The 21,287-nt window shown below is 37.4% G+C and overlaps 1 protein-coding gene and 1 long non-coding RNA gene across 3 annotated transcripts in view; one reads left to right on the top strand and one right to left on the bottom strand.

The window, feature by feature from the left end:
• The window catches only part of ctnnal1 (catenin (cadherin-associated protein), alpha-like 1), a 57,057-nt gene that overhangs the window by 877 nt on the left and 34,893 nt on the right, over positions 1-21,287 (top strand). The window lies entirely within an intron of this gene.
• LOC127500639 (uncharacterized) lies at positions 9,848-12,730 on the bottom strand. The gene is made up of 3 exons (XR_007926373.1): positions 12,549-12,730; positions 10,968-11,053; positions 9,848-10,887 (listed from the first exon to the last, which is right to left on the bottom strand). It is a non-coding gene; the product is annotated as an uncharacterized LOC127500639 (long non-coding RNA).

The raw sequence follows: 21,287 nt of genomic DNA, 5'->3' as shown, positions 1-21,287 counted from the left end.
GTGCTAGGTTCTCCAATTAGTAGCCTACATTATGAAAAACTTAGAATTTTACCAAATTTAACATTAACTTATTACAATAAAATAATTTTTTACTTTAATCAGTGCAGGCTATGACATTTTCTGTCATAACACAAGAAAGGTTTTATGTCACGTGTGTTGATGACCTTACATAATTTTTTCTAAAAATGACAAGTTTCCATATGAATCACATTGTACAAATTCATGTGAAATCACCACCTCAGTTTGTATATTTCTTCAAGTTTTGTGTCCCCAGACAAAACCAGTCTGGAACAACATATGAGTGAACTGACAAAGATTACCCATCCTCAGCCTAAATCACTCCACTCCAGGTGCCCTCCGGGTTTTACATTTTCTTGCTCTCCGCTCACTGGTGAGAGAAACCCGCTCTGCGGTGCCTTTCCCAAAAGCATTATTAACCGACTATGACTGGAAATTCTGTCATTAGCAACATTGTTCAACGATTCTGTGTCCATTTGCAAACAGCTTTGCAAAGTTATGTGGTTGGAACTGCTGCCATTAATGACAGTTATATTGTGGTTTGAAGAACAGAAGTGCATCAAAGTTACTACGGTTTCGGGAACAGTTGTGTCTAACTAGTTAATTTCTCCAATGATGTATCATTGCACCTTGTACAAGAAATGGCAGCACACTTTCATGGCAACTTTTTTTTTTTTTTTTTAATTTGTGGCTAATTTGTATGAACTTGTACAATCTTCATACATTTTCGTACAATCTGGTCATGCCCCACTGACGGTTAGGTTTAGGTGTGGTCCTTCATGCTTGTTTTTTTTTTTACTTCTAAAAATCTTACCTTTCTGTACAAATCACATATCAAATTCATGTCTTTTTTTCATGAGATTGTAAATGCATGGCTGAGTGATTCTGGAGAGAGACTCTCAGGCTGCATTTACACTGCAGGTCTTGATGCCCAACTCTAATTTGTTGACTATATCAGATTTATTTATTTTTTTAAATCCAGCTTACATCTTCTTTTAAAAGTGATCCGTATCCGACATCTACATTTACACTATACGCTTGGTGAAACAACCCAAGGTAGATATACTGACCTGGAACAGAATGGACTGGTAATACAAGATTTTGCTTTCTGCACCATTTTTAAAGGTCACCAAAACATTTGTCTCTTAAGGCAGAGAAAAAAGAGAAGAGCTCTTGTTGCAGCCTGAGCATTGAAAAGAGTCATGTGATCACGGTTGGTGTCCACCTGAGTTGACATCACACAGTCCCTTTTTCAATTACGTAAGACTCGCATTGACAGTGGAATATCCGATCTGTCTGCTTACATGGCAGACGCAAATGCACGTATCTGATTCATATCCGATTTATTTCCACATATGAATGAGGCATGAAACCGATCTGAGAATATCAGAATCCATGTGCTTTTTCCTGCTTACATGTTCGGGGGTCATATCCGATCTGTGCCCCATGGGTGGAAAAAATCGGAATTGGGTCACTTGAACCATGTAATGTAAATGTATGCACTTGGTTAATGTAATGCACTTGGTTAGACAAGCCCTTAGATTTGACATTATTAGAATTTCTATTGCTCAATTCTGTTCCATAACCCTACAAAGGGTAAGCAATTTGGAGAATGGATGGATGGTTAGATGGATGGGTGCTCCATTCTAATTGAAGTTGATTTTGTATTGTGATGGGAGTTGCTTTAACGTGTTTTGAGAATGTTGTTTAGAGTTCGCTAGTTAGCAGGGATCACTAGGATGGCTGATGGTAATGAGGCTGAAAGGTCAGTGTTAGAAGACATGCTAATCGCCCATTCAGTGGACATTTGGGTAACGGGCTCTTTCAGAGCTTAAAAGATTCTGGACAATAGATGGTCAAAAAGTGGCCTTAGTCACAACCCTTCCCCCAACCACAGTTTTGTCAAAGATGATTGTGCTCTCTCTATAAACAATAATGACCAGATACAAATGTAAAATATGTTGTCTCGCCTGCAGCTGCCAAGTTTCCTAGACCGTATGCACAAGTCTGGTAGTTGCAATGTGATAAGCACAGTTGGAGACCACTTTGAAATTGTTTCCAAAAAAGAGGCGGTTCTTTGATTTGTTCCATGGGGATTGGAGCTGAATCAAATAGTACTGGATAGCCAACATTCATGGTGTGTTACGTGATGTTTGAATGTGAAAGTGCCATTATCATCTCAGGTTGTAAGATTGTGTGAAGGACAGGAGGTTGAGTGCAGAGGTCAGATCTTGTGTGCCCTCTCTGGGGGGCTTAGCATGATAATGGAGAGGAAATGAAAGCTTCATGTTGGCGAGAAAGGGTTTTCAGAGCTTATTTAGTGACTCAAATACACGCACACAGGCACTGATCTCCCCCAGTTATCCTCTCTGATATCAGTCTTACATTCACATCTGTGTAATTATTGCTGATATCCTCCTAGGCCAAGATCAGACTTTATGTGCCTGTTTGCCCACTCATGCGACATATTTGAGACCTTAGCTTTCTCTGTTTTTATTAAACTGCAATTTCTATATTGCCATTGATAATGGTGATGGTAATTTTTTGGTCCGGATATATTAATTTCTTTAGAAATACATAAAAAATGCTATTCATACTTACAACGACTTAAAAATAGATCTCTTCTACGATGAGCATGTTTTTAGTTTTGTAATTAAAATTAAGTTCCATAAAAATTAAATGTAATTTTTTTATGAAGGTCATAAAGTAAAAAATGTGATATAGTAATGAAGAAAAAAATCATGATTACAAGAATACATTTTTGAAAACCATACAAAAAGTTGTTTGGCATAATCATTTAGTATAAAGTGCTTTTTAGTAATTTATTAATAATTTAATTATTATTCCTTAGAAATGTTTGTCCACCAAAATAACAACAACATTCAGAAACATGCAGAGAAATTGTGGTGCGACTCCCCAAAAACGTAATGATTTATGAAATAATAATTACTTTAAAATATTTAAAAGCTTTTTAGAAAAGTTTTTACCTTTCTATTTAGGCTCACACTTTTTGAACACACTAATTTATAAGCTGAAAACTGCAATTAAGCCACATAAAAACACATCATAATAACAATCCTAATAATTTATTATGTTTCAGTTTTGCTATGGTCTTGGATTTTGAGCCAAAGCCAGGACAGGATTTATGAAATTACAAAGTCTTTGATCTGATCAGAATGCTTTTAAACTCCTGTGACAAGAAGGCTTGTTATTGCATATTTGTGCTAGCTGTGTCTTTATTCTGCAGGACAAAGTGTTATCCAGAAAAGATTTCAGCGATAATTGGCTAAAAATACTTTCTCTGCTTTAGTTTATTAGATTGAACCCTCGTGCTTTTGTAAGCTCTGTGCCATCTGCACTTTTGTGACCCTCTGAAAGGTGGTGAAAGTGAGAGATTTTTTTGTGTGTTCAGTTAAGTACACAATTGGGCCAAACGTACATTCAATATGCAAAGCCTCGCTACCCCTCATGACCTAGCAAAGAAATTTTGTCAGGGATACGAAGCTGTACTGTAAACTTATCATATGTGCCCTGTATGTAGACATTTCTGTTATGAAGAACATCAAAAATGAGACACTGAGTTACATGTAATCACAAGAGAACTTCTGTTGGAAAGGAAATGACATAATGGGCAGCACTGTTAGGATAATATATCAACTAGGAGCAGAAAGGGTAAACCTGGTGCCTCCTGTAGAGTAGGTGACAAGAAAGATGTATGTGTGCTCAGTGTAAACTGCTTAGGATTACATAGCCATATACCCTTCAGTGTCTGAACAAAGCAAACTTCATGTTCAGTATGCGTAAACTTACGTATGTGTGAAGGCATGTTCGCTGTGTTTCCTTGACTGCATGTAGTCCTTTGTGTTCCATGTGTTTGTTTAACCAGTGGAGGTGTAAAAAAGGAAGCCAGAACTGATAAGAGCCACATTACAACCTCCATCCAGAATTTTTTGTAGCTGTAATTGATCTAGCATACCGTTCATACCATGGCAAATATAAGTCACAGTGAATATTTCACTTCAGTTGCTAAGGGCTGCATGACTGAGGCAAAGCGTTTTAAAAAAAGTATTTGTTTAAGGTTTTAAATCTGTGGTTCTTTAACAGGTGGTTGGGGCCCACTAGAGAGCCTTAGCTATGAGGGGGGCCACAGGATGGCTTCAAATTATATAAATTAAGTTATATTAAAATAATTAAAATGCAAAAAAAAAAAAAAAACACACACGCATTTAAGGTGTAAACAAAATATATATATTTTTTAAACCACTGTTTTGAAGGGGACCTATTATGCCTCTTTTTACAAGATATAAAATAAGTCTCTGATGTCTCCAGAGTGTGTATGTGAATTTTTAGCTCAAAATACCCCACAGATCATTTTTAATAGCAAGTTAAAATTGCTACTTTTTAGGGGTGATCAGAAACACGCCGTTTTTGTGTGTGTCCATTTAAATGCAAATGAGCTGCTGCTCCCAGGCCCCTTTCAAGAAGAGGGCGGAGCTTCAAGAGCTCATGCAACAACAAAACAGCCTGTTGTAGCGGACCCCGTCCGAATGATGGCCAAAACTTTACTGATGAGTTTTATGATTTAAGTTTAGTGTACATTACACAAAAAAAGATGAAGCGTCCGTTTTCACTCCAGAAAATCACCGTAAGAGCTGAATAAAACAGTACAAGGAATGTGCATTAAAGTCTTTCCCATAAACTCTCTCTCTCCTTTGCATTATCATCAACATACACAGCGAATTACACAAAAACACTTGTTACAACTAACATTAAACAAATATATACAGACCTTATACCTTTTTGGGGGGTGCTTATCTTTAAATCCGTAAAACAAACCCCGATGAACTGTGATAAAGTGAGTGCTCTCCCCATTACTGCCTTAACCAGTATCCGGAGACTGTAAGCTGGATCACGAACAGTTGGTACTGAGTAAGAACTTTTTAGCAAAACCTATTTTGTATTTGTCCCTTTGTATTGACCCTCGTTCACAAAGCAGTCTGGTGTAAAATGATTTGCGCAGACATAAACGAATTTAGGTATATGGGGCGCATTCCCTTCAAAAATAAAACTAATCCACTGCATTTTTAGCGGCTCTGATGTCAGGAGTACATGAAGACTGTCATGTTCACTCTTACATCCAACAACAAAACACCTGAGTTGCTTACAAGATATTCTTGTCACTACAGCTGCTGTGCCCCGGAGAAAATGGTGGAACAACTCGCTCAGGGTGGAAACTATGCTAATACGGCAGCAGTTGTGGGCGGGGCCAGAGCAGTATAATGTCATACTGCTCAGAAAATTAAAACGGCTTGTTCTAAGACACTGCTTATGATTGGATTAAAAAAAAAAGAGTGGGTGGATTTTTATCATTATAGGGTGGTTGTGTACACACACTGCCAACACACATTTTTGTTCAAAAACCATGTAAAAGTGAATTTTGCGTAATAGGTCCCCTTTAAATGACAAAACAAATGAGTTGAATGAATACAATTTTTGGACACTTTCAGGTTGTCAAACATGATGCAGCATGTCCTTAAAGGGATAGTTCAGCCAAAAATGAAAATTGTCACCATTTACTCACTCTCTGGTTGTTGTAAACCTATATGAAGAATGTTTTTTATATTTACTTAAAGACATTGGACCCTGTTGACTTTAACTGTATGGACAACGTATTGTATGAACACTTGTGCCTGAAGTGTCCAAATACATTTTGGCACTGCCCAAAAAAATTCTTAAAATTAAGATAATACACTAGTTTAGAGCATGTCAGTTCTTAAATCGGAAGTGTTTCCGGTTGATGACTCTTTGTTGAGAGACTATGACTCTGTTCTTTTCATGATCATTCAGGGTTTCATCTGGTTTTCACAGTATTTGGTAATTCATAGCCTGTGGGCAAAACCTTACCGAGGCGGCTCTCAGAAGTTGCCCGTCTGATCAGGGGTCCGACATACCCCTCAGTTTGAGTTTCTGCATCAGTGACAGCTTGGTTCCGCTCCAGGCTGTATTTACGTTACATGGCTACGGGACCTGTCATTGAGCAGGAAGAGATCTTAATCACCGCAAGAGTTAGATGGAATTCTTCCTCCCTGAGCTCACGCTAGTTTCGGGGAAAAGTCTGGGAAAGAGGTGGGCTCCCTTGGCCCCCCGCTGTCTCACTGTCACCACTGATCTTAGGGCTCACGGGTAATACTCAGGGACAAAGAAGCTGTCAGTACAAAGAACAGGTCAGCTACGTTTAGTGTTTCCTGTTGTTTTTCTATTCTAGCTGGGTTCTGAATTGCCATGCTAACAATGTATTGCTCTTCAGTCTTTAAATGAAACCAGCACATGGAGATAATGAATGTCTGTTTATGAGGTTGGGCATTCATTTGTATCTTTCAGCATGTACATTGGCACAGGGACAGTGCTGGCTTAAGTTGCTGTGCATATGGAATGTGAGGGGCTTGTGACAAATACCCACTTACCTTAACAGTAATTACAAAAAGCTCATTATTCTACTGTACTGTACAATGGCTTGTATATTTTTTTCCCTAGACGACAGCAAAACGAGAGCAAGTACTCAACCTCCCGAGACAACAACAAAATCGACTTAAGCAATGGTATTTTTACAGCAGTGCTGTATAATGATTTTTTTTTTAACAAAACACTGTAGCAGAACTGAGTCCCCAGAAGTGGCCCCTCTCACTTTGGACAGAGGTTTTAATGACCTCAAGAATTTTGCATGGATACATCTAAGGTTTCAGCCTGGAGGAGCCCAAATGCCATGAGACCTTTTATTTTCAGTCACCCATCATCTGACCTGTGACATCCATCACCTGACTAGGATTGGAAACCTTGAGGGGGAAATGGTGATGTCAAGGTCATATTTCACCCCCCCAAAATGACACAATTTTCATGACAATTAAGCACATCGTTTGCAAAAAGTTCATCCCCACATCAGCTTTCTCCAGTTAGTTTAGACCTCCATGCTCTGCTCTCAAACCAGCATTTCCCTCACCTGTTGAGCTCTTTGTTCCTTCAAAAGTCTTATGATCTCAGAGCTTAGCTTGAATAAATCACCTGATACAACACAATGTGGTAGAGTCTTTTGTGAAAGCATTTACCTTTCCGCTGTCTGCTGGGGAACTGAAGTTCCAGACAGGCCTTTTTAAAACAGCCATCATTTAAATACATAGGCAAAAGACTGAAAAGACACCAGTGAAAAGTAAATCTGCTCAGTGGACCATACTGCTAGATTTCACTAAAACATTAAAAGAAGCTTTCTAAACTACAAAAGGAGTTCATTATTTCATTAAAACCTTTTTGGAGTGTGCAGACAGTCATTAGATCAGATCTATCTTAAGTAGCTTTTTAGAAAACCGTATTAGAGCAACACCCATAATCATGGCCTGTCATGGGTATGTTAACTTTAAAGTGGTTAAAAGCACAGATACGTCACCTGGTCAAAAGGGGAATGCACTGCGAGTGTTTTTGAAATGAGATGGCGTGTTGTAAATGTTGACTGTTGCCAGAGCTTACAAATAAAAGTTCAGTTTTTGTCCACGGCTGACATAAAAAGGCAGTGGAAAAAAAAGAAAAAAAAAGAAGAAGCAAATCTTTTGGCATGATGTTAAGGAGGAGAGTGCTTATCCTTTTGATTCTCTCAGATGGTGTATCCCTCAATACTCCCTCCATTAGGAAGATCTAAATGCAGCTCCTTGTGGTAATTACTTCCATCAATCACGTCACTGTTGAGCTGAAGGGATTTGTGCTGCACATCCCTACTGTTGGCCAGATAAATCCTGATAATACTATGTTAATGATGCTACAACTAGCCATCACAGCTTTCTTCTGATTACACTCTGGCTGATCTTCCTGAATGTTACTTACACTTTGTAGTACCCAAAAAGGTAATATACCTGGAGTGTGCTATCTGTTCATTTATATTTATTTCAATGGCAGTTGGTTGTCAGGTGCATGCAGTCTGGGAAATATATGACCTGGGTGTTGCCATCTTTGCTGCTTAGGCACACAGTTCTGGATACATTTGTTTTGTTTTTGTGACAAACACCTGAGCTGTGCCTTGGATACTGGGCTGCTATTTCGTCAACAAAGATAGGGTTTTTTTTTTTTCATTGAAAAGCATCAAAAAGTTTTGATGGTAAACGCTAGGGCTGGAACTAACAATGATTTTTTTTTTTTTTTTTAATCGATTAATCAAATGATTTTTCTTTCTGGTTAATCTATTGTTTATTTTCTGAATAGTCAATCCTTTAGTTAATTTACCAATAAATAATAACCAATAATTTAGCAACAACTAATAACCATAACTAATCTATGTAAGAACCTTTACATAATGATATAATTTATCACAAAAGATAAGGTTTATACAGTGTAAGCCTAATTAGGAAAGGTGCTTACTTTGGCTGCGTTCACAGTCACTTTTTGGGATTTAGCGTACAGCAGCAATACATTTGTAAAAGTTGAATATGTTTTATGTCCACAGTTTTATGGACACCAAACATGGCAGTGTTGATAAAACTGAAGTTTTACAATAGCTGGATTTCCATCCAAAAGTGAAGCTAATCTTTTCAAAGTTCGCAAAAAACAAAAACAAAAAACAAAACAAAAACAAATGTGAATTAGGTGCTTTCCATCAAGTTGTTTGAGCAGATGACCATGGCATTGGTAACCTGGTAACCTAGTAACCAACAGTAAATAAAACACCATCAGTGGAATGGGTTTAATGTTCGCTACGTCAGAATTTATTTGGCAAATACGTTTCCATCTCCCATTATTCACATTAACGCTTTTTCACACAAGTCAAAAACCGCCTCAAGCGAGCTTAACTTTTTTTTTTTTTTTTTTTTTTTTTGCAAATTTGGCGATTTCATGGTTTCCATCACTTGTTTCACATAAAAACAGGGTGATGGAAACAAAGCTAATGATTGACAACACGTTTTAAATAAATGAGTCAAATCCAGGCGTGAGTTCATCCATTAGATATTTTAAATAACCAATAACAGCATTAAATGCTTTGCAACTGTTTGCAGTGAGTATGTTTGAGCTAGTTTTAAATCTTTATGGCCTCTCAGGGTGACAGAAACTACACCTGGTGACAGGTGGGCCTCACATTACAGTGACTGCAGGCACTTTTTTTTTTTTTTTTTTTTTTTTTTTTTATACTCCAAACCCACATAATGATGAAGGTCAGTTACTCTTCAATTGATAAAATGAAAATTCTGTCATTATTTATTCACCCTGTTGTCATTCCAACTTGCTATGCTATTCTCTTTTCCATGAATAATTTTTAAAGAAATCCTTGAAAGTGTTACTGACAAGCTGTACAGCTCAGTCGTTTGGATCAAGTCAAAATATTGTGAATTCTGTGAAATGCTCTGTATTTACAACACTTGGTTGTTCATGCCTCTCATATGTTGAATGTCCCTATTTCAGACCCCTCTGTGTGTGTGTGGTAAGGTACATTTCACTGTGCAAACACTGGTGTGGTCACTACATTCCTCAATGAGGCTTATGTTTCATCACTCTCACTGGATGAACGAGAATGTTTATGTGTGGCCAATGGGTGTCTTGCTTAGTGTTTGGAGGGGGGAAACAGGGCCATAGGTCAGCCTCTCCATTGCTAGATCTGGATACAGACTTGGTTATGTGTAATGAGGGATATATTGACATTGGAGGGCTACATGGACTCTCTGTGGTCTACCCATGACTAATACTGTTTTCTGAGGTTAGTTTGGTTTCTCAGTGAAGGAGCTTTAGCTTTTTGCCTCAGTCAATTTTAAACTCAGTTGATCCTTACCTCAGAGTAAGAAAAGTAATAAAAAGGTAATTGACTGCAAAAGGTAAATGACTTTATTTTTCATAATAACTTTATACCTCACAATTTTTACTCAATATCTCACAACTGCAACTTTATTTTTCAGAACTGCGATTGCATAGTTCACAATTTAAAATCTCACTATTACACCTTATTTCTCATTATGACCTCATATCTCATAATAGCAATTTTATATCTGACGGTGTGACCATATATCATACAATGGGCCTTTATATCTTTATATATGTGCTACAATGTGGCTTTATTTCTTATTTTAGACTTCGATTAATTACCCATTTTATTTTTCACTCTGAGGTGAAAACTGGTTACCATAAATTCTTCAGTGCAATTTAATTCAAGTTTGTTAACATGAATTTAAAGTCAACATGATATCAAAATTGACCTGATTTCCTCTTTCAGTGCACATTTCTGGTCTCAATTCTGGGATGGAACATCTACTTTTCACAACCCAATCAATTCCGTATAGTTAAGTCAAGTCCTGCCCAAGTCATGTTCACAATAAAGGCCCAGATATACTTCAAGCAAAATCGAATGAACATGTAATTTCGAACAAAATCAGGCCAAAACAAAGTTTGTTTGGGGTTCATTTCGGGAATTCAAAACAGCTTGCCAAAGTGAACCTTCCAGAAATTATATTGGGGCCTTAAGAAGGCTTCTTTGTCTTTGTCTCACATATAGTTTCAGAACTGACATGCAATGATTAATCAAATCATAGTACCAGCTGTCTCATTCAGCAGTGACATCATATCAATATTACATTTCCAGTTCAGGTCTATCATAATTGATTTCCTAAGAGATTAGCAGATTAAAAACATTGGACTGAAATGAAAATCTGATTGATTGTTGGGGGGCTTTCCAAACACTGCCTTTCTGTCATCAGTCACAAGAGCTGCCTTCATGATGTAGCTTAAGACAGACACCTTATTCACCAGGGATGAACTTTTTGAAGAAGACTTCTGCTGTCTTTTTCCAAAGGCGTGATAAAAAATGAGGTGATAATTGCAATTTGGTGTTGTCTTCATTTAGACGCTCTGGGTGGTAATGAATTAGACAGAAAGAGGTCAGTATTGATATTCACTCTAAGCAGGCAATCCTCAAAGATTCAGCTTACCTTAGGATGTAGTTGAAGTTGGGTGATTGTGATTTGCCAAATAGAACATGTTCCTGGTCTAACATCTTGCTCCTTGATGAACATTCCTGTTAATCAGATTCGGTTTAGTGCTAGGTTTCATATTGACTGTATTTGTTTGACAAGAACACATTGTTCAAGGACTAACTAAGATGTTGTTCCAGCAACACGTCCAACTTGGCAAATGAAGGTCACCCTGCCTAATCTCATTTATATGAAGTTACAGCACATTCATTCTTGAAAATATTCCAGCTTATTTTGAAGGTATATTTTGTTGGGATTCCTTCAAAGCTTTCCTCTATTTATTGATGTACCTTTGAGACCACACACACTGCAAAGAGATCAGCTTTTCTTTTTTCTATTATGGCTCTGGAGTCATTTTTAAAATTCAGGCCACATTAAAACCAGACATACATCTTAGGTAACAGTATGCTGGGGAGAATGTGGAATCTATATCCAGGACACACCCTCTCACATAATAAAAAAACAAACCCATAACCCCTCATCAATTCAAAGACAGCGTATTTCATTCCACAGATCTACTTAGACACATATGGATGTGGTACAGTAAGAGTTTGGTTGATGGTGGCATTGGAACAATGTGCACATAAGCTTTGAATGAACGCTGTTACACAGTGTTTATAGCAGCAATAAAGCTAAGACAAAGAGAATAAAGGGCTCATTGTTTGTGGAAAAGCTGTAAGACCACAATAATTGCATTTTGTTAGGTTAAAGGTAGTTCTTTGATGTGAGCTGCTCTGTTTTATCATATATTAGCAATAAACCCTCATCCTTCCCTTTGTAGTGGTACCATGTATCAGATGGCAATACTATCACATGAAGACGATTGTGTTCATATGCCATGGTATTTATGTGGTACACCTGGACTGGCAAAGAATATCATAAATGACCTAATAGACAGTGTCAGGTGTGTTAGGTTGCATTTACACTGCAAAACCCAGTGCATGGATCTAGGGATGCACTTTTCATACTTTCATTTTTGGAAACTCGCCGATACCTGTATTTTCATTGCATGTGTAATTTTTTGCCGGAAGCAATATAATAGTTTATAAAGTTTTAAATATGGATATTTTTCTTACAAAATCCCATCACTTCACTTCAGAAGGCCTTTATTAACCCCCTGGAGCCGTATGGATTACTTTTATGATGGATGCACTTTTTTGGGCTTCAAAATCTCCATTCACTACTATTATAAAGCTGGGAGGAGCCAGGATATTTTTTAATATACAGTAACTCCGATTGTGTTAATAACCGTCTGACTTGTGGGCACAAGTTGTTAAGCTTTTTTCAATAATTAATTGCTGGCATTAAAGATGAATGTGATGCTAGCTATATAAATCCACTTATCAGTAACTGAGCAGCTATGCATCTGGGCAGCCCTGTGCATTTCACACAAATGTTTCAGTGCAGTCAGCCATTACCCATCTCAAAAATAAGAACAGAATCCTTGAAAGAAGCCCTCAGGACTTTGTTAAGCTTCTGAAAATTTGTCTCGACTAAAGTTTTTCTTAAACTTGGTACACTTAAGTGTGTTTCCAGTACCTTAAGCAGATTGGTTGTTTAAGGATCTCCCCTTCCCCATCAAATAAGAGGGTGAACAAGAGTGTCTTTCTCTCCTCACGGTTCATCAGTCCGAGCAGATGATGGGGCATGACAGCCGAAGAGAATGGGCGAAGCACAAGTCCTTAAGGTCCCCTCCGCACTGCTAATACACTTTAAACAGAAATAGCCTGTACTCTTCCCACTCTCTGCAGTGAGTCACCAGCGAACACTCCCGCGTGACATTGTGTTATCTCAGCCATTGTTCCCAGCATACAGTACTGTTCAAAAGTTTGGGGTCAGTAAGGTGAAAGAAATTCATACTTTTATTCAGCATGTATGCATTATATTGATCTAAAGTATTACGAATTTCACAAAAGTATTAAATAGCATAACTATTTTCAATGTTGATAAGAAATACTTTTTGAGCACCGGATCAGCATATTAGAATGATTTCTGAACGTTCATGTCATGTGACACTGAAGAGTTGCATAATGACACAATGTTACTGTTTTTACTGTTTTTGGTCAAATAAATGCAGCCTTGGTGAGCATAACATTTTTCAGTAAAAATCTTACTGATCCCAAATCTTTTGGGAACCTCTCTATGCTTCATTGTGAAATTCCCAAGCTAATTATTAATTTGTCATTTAGCTGAGGATTTTATCCAAATAAATTTATAATACACTTATTGCAGAAACATTTTGTGAGGTATGTGTCTTCTTACCCCATGAAGCATTGTAATTTAAAGTTCTCTTCAGCCTGAAGGCTTGACAAGATGGAATATAGCTGGCTTCAAATTAAACTGATAAGCAAACTTAATTTTTTAAGGAAACTTTGTCTTAGTAATTAGTGCCTCTGATTGTATCTTGTGCCTGTTTAAGCATTTGAGACAGGGTTATTGAAGACAGAAACTGTGTGTTTAATGCAAAATATTAAATAGGGAAAATGAAGTTTCAGGGGTAATATGGTACACTAAAAACACTAATTTAATAATAAATTCTAATAATACATATCTCTTGCATATACCGTACGAACATTATTCACTTGTAGCATTTTAAAATAATTGATTTTAGTTTTGAATGTGTCATTTTTAATTTATTTAGACACAATAGTATAGAATTTCAGTCTCAGGCAGAACCAGTCAGAGGTTGTATCCTCTGTGTCTCATAATTTCTCATTTATCGCTTGATTAGAAATCTCTGTTGGCGGGCCATCAGAGTATCCTGTGCTGAGTCTTAATATGGAACCTGTTTTTTCTCTGCTTGTTTTTTTTCTTGAATGACAGCTCTGCATCTCTGAATTGCTGGCATGAAGCTTATTTCAAGGGTAGAGTAACATTCATAATTTACACTCTCAGACTCTCTCAGACTCTTCTTTCAAACCTGAAAAAGATATATTGTAACCGCAGCTTATCACAAAATAACAGCTCTAGAAATAATAATTAATAAAAAGTTCACCCAAAATGAAAATTGTTATCATTACTCACATACCTGCATGACATTGTTCTTCCACTGAAAACAAAAAGTGAATTTCTGAGAATTAACTGACCACTCTATTAAATATAATGAAAGTTACAAGCTCCAAATGACCATGAACCACACCATAACATGGTAAACATGAGTATATTTTATGTTTTCCAAAGCCATGGGATAGCTTTATTTTATAAATATAGAACAGATGTTGTATGGACTACTTTTATGATGCTTTAATGTTACTTTTGCATCCTTTTTGGAGCTTAAACGCTTCCATCGTCATTCATTTCAAATGAAACATGAGAGTGAGTAAATGATGACAACTTTAATATTTGGATGAACAAATCCTTTAAAAGCCTATTTTGAAAGCTCACAAGAGCATCCAAGAAGGCTATGAGCATATGTTGTCATATAGTATCAGCTTATGCAGATCTGAACGTGGCTTCATGAACACATGAAGATTACAGCTCAACTCATGAAACGGCTGCATGGCTGGTGTGCGATGAAATGGAAATTTATACTCATTTTCACCCTCTATTGGGACACCTGGTACATGAACTTTGAGGACTCAACTATCATCTTTGTCAAAGCTGGAGGCGAGAATGGTTTTATGTGTACCGTACGTGGCCTCTCACTTTTGGCCAAGCCATTAGAGGGTGAGAAGGAGATTTCTCAAGAGAATCACACCAAGGAAAGATTTGCTATTGGAATATGTTGAAAGACATGATCCTCTGGCCAATAGTGGCGAGACTAAGACATTTATTCTTCATTTAGATTTTTTACATTTTTTTTGAAGAAAATGTAAGGGTGCGTTCACACTTGTCATGTTTGGTTCGATTAAAACGAACCCTGGTGCTATTGCTCTGTTAGTGCGGTTCATTTGAACATGTGTGAACGCTGCCATCCGAACCCTGGTGTGCACCAAACAAGCGGACCGAGACCGCTGAAAAGATGGGTCTCGGTCTGCTTCAAAATGAACTCTGGTGTGGTTCGAATGATATATGAACGCAACACGGACCAAAGACATGCAAACGAACCAAAAACAGGAAGATAAGACCCTAAAAAGGACAGAAACTTCACACAAATCATATTTTTTTCGTCATAGTCGCGCGTCTCCACGCAGCAGATCGTTTATGTGTGTGACGGAGGGATTCCCGCCGCTGTTTCGACTCCTTTACACATTTTATAAGCACACACAAGCGCATTTACCTCAGCATTGTTTTGGATGTTCGGTACGTTCCGTCTCAAAATAGGCAATACGTCATAAAGTCCGACCAATCGGGTTGTGAATGTATCCCTATGCCTTTAGGTTCGTTATCTTTTGGTTCGGTGTTAAAATTGCCAATCTGAACGCTAATCGGACCAGGACTAAATGTTTTTTTTTTTTTTCTTCTTCTTTTTTGGTCTGGACCAAATGAACCAAACGAACCGAACTACAAGTATGAATGTAAAAAAAAAAAAAAAAAAATGGCACTCTCTGCCATTATGGTTTTGAATCGTTTGAAATATGATTCAACTCACTTCAGAAAGGATAATACAGTTAAGTGCAACGTACAGCGCAAGTCTGTCATATAGGCTACATAATATTATAATGAAAACATTATAATTGTGTGCTTGGGACATGGCTTTTAATGGTGAGACTTTTGTTTTTGTAATTAGGCTCTCAAAAATTATATAAAAATTTTGATTTAGATTTATTGGCCAATATATCGATTATCGGCTTTCAAATATAAAGAATTATTGGTTATCGTATTGGCCAAAATTTTCATATTGGTGCATCCCTAAGCTTAATTAAAACAATCCAGCCCCAAACGATATTCTTGGTGCTTGGCGTCTTTACACAGCCGAGTTAAGGCTGCTCTGTTCCTGCTTAAAATTCAGTGTAAAGATGCAGTGTTGTATAAAAGCTAGATTAATTTCTGCCCCATCTCAGCACCTAGTATCAAAATATAGTTGTAATTGCTGTGTGAATGCATTTGTCTCCTCTGAGCAGCAGTAAAGAGTCTGTGTAAAGACACCTAAATGCCACTTTAGAAGCACTTCTGAGCCACCTTTGCAGTGTAAATTTGGAATTCTTTTTCGCCAATTGTCCACCAGGCAAAAACAGCATTTAAAAAATTAAAAAACAGAAATGAGTTTTTATGTTTTGATGTTAAAGAATGAACTTGAGGATCGAGCTACAGATCCAACCCTTTAGATAAGTGTGGAGTGTTTGACCAGTCCTCCAAACCCATAGTGCAACTCAGGATGCTTGTTCTGTGCTCTCTCCGCCTTAATGTACCTCACCTTTGCCCTCTATTTAATGGTGTACTCTTACAGTAATGGCAAGGTCAGAGTAGTCGCTGTGTGCTTTTGGTATTTGTGAGAGAAGTTTCAGTGAGCAGTCACGTTGCCAGCATCCCCCCCCCCCTCCCTCTTGAGTCAGTAATCACGCTTACATCAGAGCTGCAGAATGAAAGGGCTTTATTGTGCTCCGCTGAATCCGCTGAATGAGCGTGGAGCAGTGAGGAACATTTGTACTGCAAAAAGATCGGGAAGCTTTTTATCAGTCTTCCCTGGGACACATGAATTTCAGATGACTATATATTTGAACAAGTAGACCCATTTTAAGAATGTGTTCACCTCAGTGTTCAAAGACAACATGAAATCTAAATTTCTCAATAATGTCCTTGGTCTTATTGTGCATGATTCATTAGTGCATGTTTTTGATGTAACGTATGCCACATTTGTGGGAAAAATAGTATTAAAATCAACATGAAATGACATTTGAAACCCATTTTAATTGAAACAGGATAAACAAAGAGAAAAGTATGTAGAATACATAGACAGAATAGGAAGACTTGTACAGGAACTGAATAGTTTGCGAAAAGTGGTCTTTATATTAAAAGGTTAGTTCACCCAGAAATGAAATTTCTGTCATTAATTACTCATCCTTATGTCGTTCCACAACCGTAAGACCTTCGTTCATCTTTTGAACACAAATTAAGAGATTTTTGATGAGTTCCGAGAGGTTTTTTTTTTTTTATCTCCCATAGAAAGCCAACAAAATTACCACATTCAATGTCCAGAAAAGTAGTAAAGACATTGTTAAAATAGTCAACGTGACTACAGTGGTTCAACCTTAATGTTATGAAGTGACGAGTGATACTTTTTGTGCACAAAAACAAAACAAAAATAATGACTTTTTTTCAACAATTTCTTCTCTACCCTGTCAGACACCTAAGCAGTTGACGCAGTGCAGCACTTCTGTGTTTACGTCTGAATGCTGGCTCAGTATTGGCCAACGCTGTTGTCGTATGCGTGTGATGCTGACGTAGGAGTCGGCCAATACAGAGTCGGCATTCTGACGTAGAACACGGAAAGCTCTGCGATGTGTCTTCAACGTAAACTGCGTAGGAGAATGACAGGGTAGAGAGGAAATTGTTGAATAAAGTCTAATCAGTCCAGTCATATTCCGGTAGATTTCATCAAGTATAATGTATAATTCCTGTATAATTCCATATGTTGTATTCCGCTTCACTTTGAAATGTGTTGTGATTGCAGTCTCTTGAAGGATCTTGGCTGCTTATAAAAAAGTGTCTGATTCCAATGGTTTGGGAACTGAAGAGGAACTGAGGTCACAAGCCTGATGTAACACTTTTTCTCCCTCAAGCACTTCACTTCAAGTCCCTTTAGTGTTATGTGTTTAATTTACTAAGACACTTTGGATGATAGCAAGTATTGATATGCTCACTACTATATTTTAGGTGACATTTTAAGTTGTGCCAATCCAAAACCGTACATCTTGTTTTACCAGATAGTATTAATGCAGAGCAAGTGTGGGTAAAATAGAGTTAAACGCTGGCCGTATAAAGAGTGATTAAATGGCCGAGCAGTTTGACATCCGTGCTGTTGTGCAGCCAGTGATTCTTGGCAGGTCACAAAGCCCACCAATCACTGGGTATTATTAGCCCCAGCATTCCAACAGCACTATGTACTTCATCTTCCCATTGCCCTCCCCATCAAGCCATTCATCTCTCTGCTAAAGCACATCTGCGTTAAATCACAGTGAAAAGCAGCCCTGAATGTCTGCTGTATTGAGCTCCCAGGTACAAGAGACCACGCTTTCCTGCCATCCCTGTCATATCAGCTCAGATGTAGTCTGCAAACACAGATAAAAGAGAGCTTTCCCCATTGTGCTGACTTTTTCATATAATACACACCTCTTCGATAGGAAGTTGGAACTGTTTTATAAGTTAGCCTATCTGTATTAAACTCAGAATCGCACCGCATGACCTAAAGGTATAAAAGAAAACTATGATTCATTTCTGCTCAATGGCTCTTGAGTTCATCGATTTGCTGTATCTGCACATACATTTTCACGGTCTTGATGTCTATTTCAAATGATGATCCAATTTTCCAGGCCTGGGAAATTGTGGTCCCACCTAATCTAATAATAAGAAGACCACCATCATAATAACCGATCAGACGTGTTAAAGGGATAAAACACCAGGAATGCATGCAAAAGAAATGTGGTGGTCTGCAGTCTTCATGTTGAGCCTGAAGATATCCTTTGATACAGTATGCTTGTTCTTGCATGCCAAGGTAGAAAATCCACCCTTTTCTCATTAGCTTTTTGTTTATATAGCAAGTTCAATGGCTGCGATGTACAGTTTTTGAAGAGCATGTGCTCTGGCTTCAAGTTTGGCACTCTGCCTGTGCAGCTTTAGCCACACATTGTACCGTAATGAGTGTACGAGAATAGATCAATGAGTCTTTGTACAGTGATGACCCGTGGTACCTTATCACAAGCCCTTCTGGTTTGATTTAGTACAGTCTGTGCCATAATCACCACGAAGTGAGTCTGTATGGGAGCAGTGAAACAATTCCTTAGTTGGGCCTGTGTTGTATGGGGGATCCCTGAGGTCCTTTTTGCAATTATAGGTGGATGAAGCTTCGAGATGCATGTTGTATGCAATTGTTTTGATAAAGTGAAACAAGATACATTTCTAGTTTCAGCATTTATTCTTCAGACATTCGCCTTTAAACACAATAATTATCAGCTGTATGCAAAATGAACCACATTTGGTTTTCGACCATTGAAATGGGTAAAATACAACAAATTGAACATGGAGCTGCATTTAGATCCCCATATCTATGGGATTGAACCATATAGGGCCTTGAAAGTGAAGATTTCAAAAGAAAAGTTTAAGAACCAGAATCTAAAATCATATTAAAGGGTTAGTTCACCCAAAAATGAAAAATATGTCATTTATTACTCTACACCCGTAAGTTCATATTCAGAACACAAATTAAGTTATTTTTGATGAAATCCGATGGCGCAGTGAGGCCTCTAATGTCACAGAGCTTCTCAAGATCCAGAAAGGTACTCAAAACATATTTAAAACAGTTCATGTGAGTACAGTGGTTCTACCTTAATATTATAAAGCGACGAGAATACTTTTTGTGCACCAAAAAAACAAAATAATGACTTTTCAACAATATCTAGTGATGGCCGATTTCAAAACACTGCTTTGAAGCTTTACGAATCTTTTGTTTCGAATCAGTTGTTTGCCAAAGTCACATGATTTCAGCAGTTTGATACGTGATCCGAATCACTGATTCGAAACAAAAGATTCGTAAAGCTTCAAAGCACTGTTTTGAAATTGCCCATCACTAGATATTGTTGAAAAGTCATTATTTTGTTTTTTTGGTGCACAAAAAGTATTTTCGTCGCTTTATAATATTAAGGTAGAACCACTGTACTCACATGAACTGTTTTAAATATGTTTTGAGTACCTTTATGGATCTTGAGAGGAGACGGTGACTTTGCTCTCAATAGAGGCCTCACTGAGCCATCGGATTTCAAGATAAAAATATCTTAATTTGTGTTCCGAAGATGAACGAAGGTCTTGTGGGTGTAGAATGACATGAGGGTGAGTAATAAATGACATTGTTTTCATTTTTGGGTGAACTAACCCTTTAAGATATCTTTAATACTTTTTGATTTTGCAAACTTTGGAAAAACAGTATTTATGGCACTCAGACATTATTTGTTGTTCAAATATTCCTCTTTAAAAAAAAAAGAAAAAAAAAAAGTATCAGTCACAAAGTGACCTACATTTGGTTTTTGGCCCCTGAAAATGTGTACAATTGACCAATTTACTCATGGAGCCGCATTAAGATCTCCATATCTCTGGCATTGTACCATATGGGGCCTTTAAAATGAAGATGCCAAAAGAAATGTTTGTTAAAAACCAAAATATAAAAGGAAAAATATTTTCCCCACTTTTGAACTGTTACTATTTTCATATAATGCAACAAAGATTGCTAAAGTAAACAGATTTTACTAATAGACATACCAATTTCTGTGTAAAAATAAAATAATGATGCTGCCATCTTTTTAAAGTCATTTTTACCCTCCTGTAATTTGGCTCCAAATCTCAGGTAAAAATTTTAATTTTGACCCCCTCTACAAAATAGTGGATTACTCCATTTTGGCTTTCGTCACTATTTATCTTTGTCTTTCTTCAGAAAAAATATTAACAAAATCAAACATTTGACCCGGGGAAGTTTCCAAAATTTGGTTAATTTGACATGGAATGACCCTAAAGTGTTTTTTTTATCAACTTTTTGAATCTGACAGCTCCTCATATATTCACTGGTTGTGCACTTTGAAATCACAGCAGATGCAGCAGGTCATCTGGGTATTGTGCCTAAAGTGTATATCACTTTATATTATATTTGCCTTACTGTACTGTAAGATGAACTCATCCAGTCCGTTCTTAGTTACATTAAGGTCGGCATTAAATGGACGTTGCTGTTAGTTTTTTCTTCCCTATAGTGACGTATATATGAGTGAAAATGTAGGGTGGGATTTGATCTCATCCTTCATAAATTGACTGGATCATAGGAAGTTGGGCGTTGCTAACTAAATGGAGGCAGATCTGAATACCAGTTTGCATTCAGTTGTGGAGGACATTTAGTTCCACCCTCCACCAAGACATAGATCATGAAGAGAACAGATGTCGTTTCGAGCGGGAGGGGAAGTTAACGTTTTTGATTAAAGATTACAAGGGCATATGATTTTTTTTTTTTTTTTTAAATAATAATGTGCATAGATAAATCATTTATAATAAGCACTGCAACATCCTGTAATAAATAAGAATTGTCCAATTAGATTTTATGGCGACTTTAAGCAAGCCAGATCCAGAGGAAGACAGAGATGTACTTTTCCACACACTGGCTATGGCTTGGCTGAAGTGACAATGTTCCAGCTTCCTCTCCAG

This window comes from Ctenopharyngodon idella, chromosome 19 (assembly GCF_019924925.1).
Source record: "Ctenopharyngodon idella isolate HZGC_01 chromosome 19, HZGC01, whole genome shotgun sequence".
NCBI lineage: Eukaryota > Metazoa > Chordata > Actinopteri > Cypriniformes > Xenocyprididae > Ctenopharyngodon > Ctenopharyngodon idella.
The sequence above is the reverse complement of the archived record's forward strand: the minus strand, read 5'-3'. Positions and strand labels throughout refer to the sequence as shown.